Here is a 10,125-nt window from a genome sequence, read left to right on the forward strand (position 1 = left end):
CCATTAGGTTTAAACTATAAGCTTTTATCTTGTCTCTGATGTGATTCACTTGATTGCCTTGGGGCAAAAGAGCCATGAACATCTCTCTAATCTCTAACACACATCTTGCATATTTCTACAGGGAGCTACACTCCAAATTTCATTATGGCAATGAATGCCTTTAACATGGATGTGGACTCAAAGAGACTGTGAGTGTGAGTGAGTGTGAGTGAGTGAGTGAGTGTGTGTGTCTGTCTGTCTGTCTGTGTGTGTGTGTAAGATAGACAGACAGACAGAAAGACAGAGACAGAAAGACACACAGAGAGAAACAGGCACAGACAGACAGAGAGAGATGACTTCACTGTACAATACACTCAGAAATTCTTCACACATAATAACCATTTGGAAGAAAGATGGAATCTTTGTGATGGATTACAGCCAATCAATTTTTTAGGTTGTTGGCTTAAAACAATAAAAAAACAAACTTTTCTTCAGCTCTTTACCATTAGCAAAAAGCACTCCTTACAGAAGGCATACGGCAACAACAGGTATGTAGTATATTTGAATATCTAAATATTATTTCCAAAAACTTATACATTTCCTACTTTTAAAATGCTGTATTACTTAAAATGACTCTCCTCTATACATTCTCTTTTTCAGTAAAAGTGGTCTATGAGAGTCTTCTGGTACACAACATTTCATCACCCAACTGCATGCCTTTGCAAAGAGGTCACCCATGTATGGAGTGTGCTCCTTTATCACTTCTACTTCGTAAGAATCCTTAGTTTCTTTCAAAGTGAAATGTCACCTCTTACACGAGTCCATTCCTGATACCCCACCCTGTTTTTTAATGTTCTTTACTTCATAAAATCTTTTCTTACTAAAGTGTCTATATTTCATATGTGTTTTTATATTTGTAAGCTCCTTTAATAGAATAACTGGATTTTGCCTTTGTTCCTCAAGTGCTTAGTCTATTTTTTTTTTAACATAATAGGCTCTTTACAAATGTTTTAACTGAAGTGAATTGAAGGTACCTATGAGGAAACATGATATGGCACAAAAAGTGCTGAATTCAGCATCTGTATTCAAATCTTGGCTCTTCAACTTATGATTTTAGATAATCAATCAATCAATAAACATTTATTAAGCACTTACTGTATATCAGGCACTGTCCTAATAGTTGGATATACAAAAAGAGACAAAAAGCAGTCCTTGTCCTCAAAGAGCTTAATGTTTAATATAGACAATATGCCAACTAATATATACAAAGCAAGCTTTATATAGGATAAATAGGAAATAATTAAGAGAGGGAAGGCATTAGAATTAAGAGGGTGTTAAAAAGCTTCCTATAGCTGGTGGGATTTTAGGATGGGACTTAAAGGAAGCTTGGGAAATTTTTAGAGCAGAGGAGAGAGAGCATTCAAAGGATGGGGAGCATGGCCAGAGAAAATGAGAGCTGAGAGAGAGTGTCTTGTTCATGGTCATGGAATACCGAAGGTCTTTTCTATTTCCAAATCTAAGCTTATCTGAAATGTATTAGGATAATTCTGAGAAAATTTAGGATAAAGGAAAATTATAGATAGAAGGGATTTTAGGAATCATCTGCACTAAATCCTTCTTGCAGATAAGGAAATTGAGGCCCTGAAAGATTAAGTGACTGACCCAGAAGCACACAGTTAGTGACAGAGCTAAAATTAAGACTATGGTTTCTTGATTCATAATTCTCTTGATTCCTAATTCCTAACTCTCTCTCTACTCTGCCATGTTGCCTTTAACCAAAAGGCAAGCCTGACATTAGCCAATATTGCAAAAGGAAACTATATTTAATGAAAGATTTTTAAAGACATTAAATAATGAAAGAAAATTTTATATAAACAAGTCTTAAGAGCCAAAGTATGTGTTTTCCTTGAAAGTATATTTGTTATGTTTTTTCAAGGACACTAGAAGAGTAATGTTAGAGACTATTAGGTCACTAATCAGATTTACATATGGTTTTACAGAGTAAAAAATAATCACAATGAATTTCAAAACTATATTTGGCAAAAATAGAAGAGGGTATAATTTTACTAATTCTAACTATTTGGTCCAAAGCCATTTAGAAATAGAATAGGAATTAAGGGATGGTTGGTCCAAAATGAGAAAATTTTTAAACAAAATCGTTCATATTATCAGTAAAAAATAATAAAATATGGAAAAGCCATATAGCCCAGTGGCTAGAGAAATGCCCTTGGAGTAGGGAAGCAATCCTGTGTCTGTCACAGTCTCTTCAGGACCTTGGGCAAATCATTTAATCTCTCAGGTCTCCAGGCAGCTCTGAACCCACAAGTTTCAGCATAGTTGTTGATCTTCATTGGTAGACAGAGTATCTTTACTGAGAACTCTGTATCAGTGAAATCACAGATTCAGACAAAAGAGTAATAAATAAATAATAAATTATTATTCTCTATCATCTACTTTGCTCTCACTCCCTCATCCAGTTATCTTCTTAATTGTTGTTGACCTTAAACATCATTTGGTTCATTTCTTACTGCTTTTGATATAGTAGATTAGCAATCTAGTTTTAGTCAAAAACTTTCATTCTTCCATTTTAACCAGAAGCCTCCTCATTTCTTCCTAAAGCAAAAATCATTTTGATAATAAAAGTGTTGTGTTAACTGAATATAAATTTACATTGAATTATTTGATTCAAATATCTAAGATTTGCCCAAAGCACATAAACTAATGACCATTAATTTTCCTTGAACATTAATTGAAAGATTGATATTGAAAATGATTAAGACTACATGTACAGCAAGTAGTGAAGGTGCACAACCTTAAAATCAAAGAATAACCTAATAAAAGTTGAAAAAGATGCCATAAATCATCTGCTTCAGCAACTATTCAAATCATAAATCCTGTCAATAGAGATAAGGACTGGGCCTGGGAATAATTGGTAGAGACCCTTCCAAATGAGGGAGCTTCATCTACCAAGAGGGTTTGGATTGGCACCTTTTCTTTAACTTACAGTCTTAAAAAGTTGCTTAGAGAAATGGTTCTCAAAGTGCAGTCTGAGAACCCCTTAGGGTGCATAAGACTCTTTTGGAGGTGTTCATGAAATCAAAATTATTTTCATAATAATACTAAAATTATTTATCCTTTAAAATACTACTCTTTTCCAGTTACATATCTTCATGATACTAGATTCTTCATAATGTGTGTGTCTATAACCAACCAAACAACATGTCACAACAGATTGCAGAAGCAGATATGAGAATCTGTTTTGTATAAGTCAGACATTTAAGGGATTTGCAAAAAAATATAAAACAATTAATTTCACTATTCTTGTTATCTTTTTGTTTTGGAAAATATTTTAATAAAAATATGCTATATATTTAACGTGTTATAAGTTTATTGTTATTTTTCAATGAATTATTAATTAAATACTTTTAGAAATGATTAGTTTTAACTCCTAATATGATAAATATGAAAGATATAACCCCCACAAACAAAAAACTTCTTTCGGGTCCTCAATAATTTTTGGTAGTGGAAAGTGATCCTAAAATCAAAAGTGAATCCCTAGCATAGAGCATTGAGAGGTTAGGTGAGATGTTCAGCATAACACTGATAATATATGTCGAAGGTGTTTACAAGGTCAGCTTTTTATCAATTATACCATGCTGCCTCTCTATAATATGGGGCTTATAACATCCCCAAAGTGATCATTAATCTTCTCCTGGAAGACCTCTATTGATAGAGGACTTGCTACCAATCTGTTCTGGACAGCTTTATTTTTTTTAAATTGTTTTTCCATATGTTCAGTCCAAACCTGCCTCCTTACTATTTCATTCCATTAGTACGTAACAGATTAAGCATCTGGAAAGTTGAAAGTTTCAGCTTACATACAATATGTATGTGTGTGTGTGTGTGTGTGTGTGTGTGTGTGTGTGGTTGTGGTTTGTCCTTCACTCTCGAAGAGGACCATGACATCAGGGACATGATGACATGACTTGCAATTGACTTTGATTTGAGTGAGGGAGGGCTGTGCGAAGTCACCAACCTCACTTTTTCCTCCAAGCCATCTGGATCCAGTGACCAAATATCTATCAGGACAACTGGAGATGGCTCAGGATGCAGTGGGAGACTTTGGCCCTTTTAAGCTAAGGGTTTTCCAGGTTCTCACTTTGAGTGAGGAAATGTCCATTCAGTGAATAGGCCTGTTTAAGAAGTGAGTCAAGGGACAGCCCCTTTAATAAAACAAAAAAAATCAAACTGGGAAGATAAGCCCCTCAGAGTTGTGGGACAAAAGAGAAACTGTTACTATTTACATTCACTCTGAGCCAGGAGGGCCCAAAAAATAACCATTAAGTGGTGCTTGGGCGGGAACCTAATGTCCAGTCCATGAGATCCAGAGTGAATTGGGTTTAAGGTTTGGTCTTTGAGAAAGAAATCTTTTCTTTGCACTATGGTACCTCTCTCACTAGGAAAGATGGACATGTTTTCAGTGGCACACCAGAAGGAGTACAAAGTACTCCAAATATTTACTCTTCTATATCATATTAAGAAATTATCTTTTTAGTCAATTTATTCATCTGCTTAATCAGATCATGTTGAAGATCGAACTATACAATGTATGCCAAATGCTTCCCAAACCTTGAAGCATTATATAAATGGGAACTATGACTATTATTGTTATGTCACTTTTCACACAGAATTCATAGGATCATAATTTTATAGCTCTAAAGAATCTCAGAAGCTATCTTGTCCCATCCCCTTATTTTACAGATGAGGAAACTGAGGCTTAGAAAGGTTAACTATCTTGCCCATGATTACACAGGTAGCAAATATTGCAGATAGAGGGGGAAATCTAAGCTTAGGTGTCTCTGAGCACAACTCAAGCCTTCTATTAACTATACTATGCTATGTCTTCAGAATCATTGAGCTTTAAGAAGGAAGGGGATCATCTTCCCCAATCATTTCATTTTATAAATAATGAAAAGAGTCCCAGAGAGGTTAATGATCTTCAAAAAGATTACATAATTAATGGAAGAATCATCAGGAGAACCTAGCTAGGTCTTTTTATTCCCAGTCTAGAATTCCATCCACTTACACCATGCTGCTAAATAAACAATGATCTCACAGGGAGAAAAGATGCTGTTTCTATGAAATTGTATTTTTTACTAGAAAAAAAGAACATTATTAAAAAGGTATACGTAAGAATGAATATTTGAGAAATGATTTATAGGCTTAAAGGACCTGACTTAATCCTATTGACTGAAAAGCCAGCACTGTCAACAAAATGATCTATTGGTCCGCAATTGAACCAAAGACTTTGAATGCCACACTTGTTGTCATGATATGAATTAATTCAAGCATCATGGACATCAACTTTTAAGCCTCATTTGCTGGTAGTTTCTTTGATGGAGTTTCTCTAGACTGTGATGATTTGCTGCTCCACTGTGATGTTTATGAGCACAATAAAGAGAAGGTTCTAAAAAGATTATAGGCACTGAAAAAGGAAATATAACCTTTTCTTCGGGAGCATGGAACAAAACAGACTAAACATTTTTGGAATTTCTTGCCTGCCATGAAGAGATGATGATTCCCTATAGACATCCTCAGTTGTTTTATATCCTCAACAAAAAGTCTTCAGGGGTAGAATAAAAATTCTAGATATAAAACAAGCCATCTTCTTTTTTTTTCACTGGGAACCCCATACTTTATGTCAAGACCAGTTAGATGAAGAAGAGCCCTTCATTAACTAGCCACGGAAAGAGTTGACATGTCTTGAATTAATTCAGGTTTCACTAAAACTACCTACCAACCTATCTGAAAACTTTGAAATTCTCTGACTTTTTATCCCTAATGCACCATTAAAACTTGTTACAAAGATGCAAAACCTTAAATGTATTCTTCAATTTGTTTTAATTATCCTGATCATCGGACTACGCATAGGTAAAGATAGAATTTTTATGAAAACAAGTGTTCTTTTAAAAGTGTCTATTCTAGTCGCAAGAAAAATAAAATGCTATTGCTTTTTCCTACAACATTTTAAAACTACCCATTCTTGAACTGCAAATGAGAAGACCTAACAAAAAGTTCAGTTCCTATGTTATTGTGTTGAGATTATGGTTAATTATTTTGCATTTTGGTAATTAATCTGCATTTGAATCCCAGACCTAGTTCCCTCTATTGGTTTATCTATCCTCTTTTTAAAATACAATAGCTTGTATTTGTATAGCTTTTTAGAGTCTGCAAAACTCTTTATGTGCATCATATATCTATGTGTGTGTATAAATATATCCATATATATATACATACATGATGCATACATATACATATATTTATAATATACATATATGTGTACATGTGTATACACACATATACACAATATGTAAAATGTATGTATCAGTCAATCCTTTCAGTAACCCTAGGAGGAAGGTACTCCAGGCATTTAGCTATGAATGCTAGAGGTAAGTTTTGAACCCAGGTCTCTTGACTCTTTGTAAAACAATATTCTCACTGCACCATGCTAGTATTGTGTGTATATTATCTTTCTAAATAAATTATAAGCCCTTTAGGGCCTAGAACCACACCTTGTTTGCTTCTTTGTAGTCCCTTTCACATCAAGGTCATCCTTGACTCTTTCCTCTTTCAACTTTCACATACCCGCCCCCCCCCCAAATCCAACCAATTGCTAGGTCCCATTTATTTTATCTGTTTCCTGTGTTCAAAATATACTATGCCTGAAGACTTAATCCTTGGATTTCCACCAGAAGAGGAACCCTCAGCATGCTCTCCACTAGAGTTCAAAGGGGAATAAAGTAAGAGCTTTGAAAGGGGTGGGGGGAATCTGTTACTTTCATGGTCTGGTACTCTAAAATCCCCCTCTATGATAACAGTATCATTTTCCATTTGTCACTTTTCTTCACTACTCCTGAACTAATTTGTAGTCCTCGTCATAACTTCCCCTCCCTCCACCACTCCATGTTCTCCACTATTGCTGCTTTGGCCCCACTTTCTTCCCTTGTTTTCTTGATTCTATAGCTCAGGGCTTCTTAAACTTTTTTCCACTTACAATCTTTTCAGTGCTTCTTAAGCTGTGGGTTGCGACTCTATATGTAGTTTTGAGACCTATATATAGGGTCATGACCCACAGTTTAAGAAGTACTGGGTATAGTTGACCAGGTTGACTACACATTATCTTTTATCCTTGAATCCTTTGCTCATTTTTCTTACTTCCTCCTATTCCTTGCCAAACTCCAACCCTATCTCCAACATTTTCTTTCTCTATCTCTATTCCCATATTGGTAAACACTGTTGGAGGGAGTCGCTCAGCTTTGCCAGCTAAGTTCACTGCAAATGTATGTTATATAATTTCAAATTGTCCCTCGATGCCACTTAATAATTCTTTTATTATTCTCTGATCAACTAGTCACTGTTTTCCAAAGTGACTATTCAAAATCTCTCTTTAAGCTTTCAACACTATTCTTTCAGCAAAACATTTCCCCTTTTACTTTTTGAGAAAACGCTGGTCATTGATTGTGAGCAACCTTATGCTTCCTAAGAATTAATGATGTTACTTTAGCTGATTCATTACATGGCTCAAGAACTACCCACAAGGGGTAACCATAGGACTTGAAGAAAATGAGATGTAGGTTGGGTGAGAATGGCACTGGTGTCCCTTTTCTTCTTTCACTGGGCTGACTCACAAATCCCAACCTACACTCTGAACATGGTGGGTCAGGGAGCTCTCAAATGCAGTGTACATGATACCACAACTCACTCTCTATTATCCTAGGGCTAAAACTGGTGGGACAAATGCTATCCAATACAATTCTGGCTCCTAAGTCCCCCAGCATGTCTTTTAATAAATCAGCCAGGATGACAACATTGATCAAAAGCATTAATGAATATAAGGCAAAACAAGAATAATTAAAACAACACTCCAACCATAAATACTGGAGCACACTTGCCTATCAATAAATACAGAATCTGTGGGAGAGAGTGGGTACAAAATTACAAAACCTGAATAAGAAGGCATTTGTGTGGGCACTGAGGTAATAGAGTGGATACAGTAAAGGACTTGAAGTCAGTTAAGACCTGAGTTTAAATCCTACCTGAGACATTTACTATCTGTGTGACCTAGAGCAAATCATCTAACCTTTCTCAGCCTCAGCACATTGCCTCTCCTATTCCATTGAAAGCTCCTGGAGAGCAGTGACTTGTCTTTTGCTTTTTTTATACATTCCCAACACTTAGTACAGTGGCTGGCATATAATAGGCACTTAATAACTGATTATTGAGATAATAACAATAATGATGAAATTACTTACATCCATCTTATATTTGTATATATATATTTACATATATATATTCATGAGGTGGATGTGTCTATATATACATGTGTATATAATGCTTACATATATACACTTAAGTATTATATATTTACATATATGTATATATTATATATATGTGTGTCCCCATAAGCACCAAACAATTCTGACTAATAGAGTTTCCTAGCTATTAAATCCAAGCTCCTGATATCAATCTGATGTAAATACAGAGAAAACAGGATACCTTAGCCATCATTACTCTGAATGCCTTTTCTCTGTGGGCTGCTTTTTTCAGTGTTTCTTCTATGCTCTAATACTTACTAAGACATGAAAAAAAGAACAACAACCTAGGCCAAAGATATAATTAGTGAAATTTTGCTATTTGAGAAAAAGTTTTTTGGAATTTTAATCTGCTGATTTTTAATCTGCCGAATTTGAACTTAAGTCCCTTTGACTCCAGGGCCGGTGTTCTATCCATTGTGCCATTTAGCTGCCCCAATACGCTGATATACTAAGTTTTGATTTCAGGTATAAGTGTCTGATACTTCTCATAAGGTCATTAGTCCATCATTAAATGGAAATGCCATGTGCTCTGGTAGTATAAGGACTATTGCAAATAGATATCTGTCTCTGGGAAAGTTGAGAGAACAACCTAGTGAAGGTCAAGGTAGGATCCTCTTGCTTAGGTAAACAAATACATGTTCCTACCTAGGTATATCTGAGCCTAGTTGTGATTTCCTATGGCTCATGATGAACTGTTCTGTGTGATTGGCTTTGACTATGACTCATACCCAAAATCAAACAGAACTAAAGAATAGTATTGATACTGCTATGTTCCTCCCTTTTCCCTCATATAGCCAATTCCAGTGATAAGGGCAAGAGAATAATGATGCCTCTTTTTCATTGAAATAAACATGAGATAAACCCTATTGGGAGTTTTGACTGAATAATATATACTATTTTACCACTACCATAGTAAGAAATCAGATTTAAAATTTTCATTTAAATTACAAATAATAGAGACTACAAAGCCTCACAAGTGATAGAGTATTTTGTTTATAGGAGATCGATACAACTTTCTTTTATTATGTTAATATGATCACAATATCCTCCTGAAGGGAGAATGAATTGGAATCAAACTTAGATAAAGATAGAATGAAGATAAATATAAAATTTTTAAAAATTAAATGGAGCACACAATTTTGAGGCATGGGATATACATTGGGCTATTGACTAATTTTCATATAGGTATTAAATTCTCTGAAGTTTTGGATATGAGTCCCTGATTTGATGTTCTATAGTTCACCATCTCAACTAGCTACTAAACTGTATTAAGATCTGTTTTATAAAAGGGTTATAGCAGAAATACCCAGGAACCTCTGTAGATCAGCCCTTCTATGAAGACTCACCTTCAGAGGTGCCATCAACTGAGACCTACTTCAGAATGGGACCATGAAAAGTTGTTTCTAGGAACCACATGAATACCTGAAGCATCTGAAACTCAACTGGAGATTAAATGGACATTGGGAGTGGGCTACCAGGGTACAAAGGCACTTGATCATTGTATTACCTGGAAAACATGTAAATTCTACCTTTCCAATATGCCATTTTTTTTCTGCAAGGCTAATTTACCAAAGGGGACTGGCCCCAGTGGGTTTTGCACAGACCATACGTAGCAAGGCTTTAGTCTATAGCACCAAAGCACTCTTGAGTCATGGAAAACTATTTCTGTCCAGCTACTACAACATGCAAACAGAAAAGGCACAGTCAACCAGCAACAAACCTCTTATGGTTGGCCTTGTATAAAAATGTTAAACTCATAATTATTGCTTTC

Source organism: Vombatus ursinus, unplaced genomic scaffold (assembly GCF_900497805.2).
Source record: "Vombatus ursinus unplaced genomic scaffold, bare-nosed wombat genome assembly UNPS02009573.1, whole genome shotgun sequence".
In the NCBI taxonomy this organism is placed as follows: domain Eukaryota; kingdom Metazoa; phylum Chordata; class Mammalia; order Diprotodontia; family Vombatidae; genus Vombatus; species Vombatus ursinus.